Here is a 430-nt window from a genome sequence, read left to right as displayed (position 1 = left end):
TTTGTGCGTGTATTAACATTACTAGCAGGAAAGGGAATAACCAAATTTGGCGCACCACTCAAAATTCTGACATAGTTGAAAGAATAAATTTAACTTACATAGTAATAATTTTGCACTCAGCAACATTAGTCAGGAAAAATAAACCTTAAATCTCTACACTGAAGCAGAAACAACTAATGCCTTTTGTTGTGCTTTATCTCCTCCTCTTTGCAAAATTCACATTGTGTGTCTATCCCTAGAAATGGTGACACATGATGAATTTGGAAATTTTTCAAGTTGGATGCAGTCTATCCTCTGCTTAAAATGTTGTCCTTGCCAAAGCTGAAGATCCCTAGCAACTCCTGATTATTTCTCTTTTTTCAAGAGTTAAGTTATTGAAGTATATGCTTTGTTTAATAGTCTGCAGAAGGCACCCTGGTAACTGTGTAAA

Source organism: Pseudopipra pipra, chromosome 3 (genome assembly GCF_036250125.1).
Source record: "Pseudopipra pipra isolate bDixPip1 chromosome 3, bDixPip1.hap1, whole genome shotgun sequence".
NCBI classification, from domain to species: Eukaryota; Metazoa; Chordata; class Aves; order Passeriformes; family Pipridae; genus Pseudopipra; species Pseudopipra pipra.
This window is presented reverse-complemented; position numbering follows the sequence as displayed.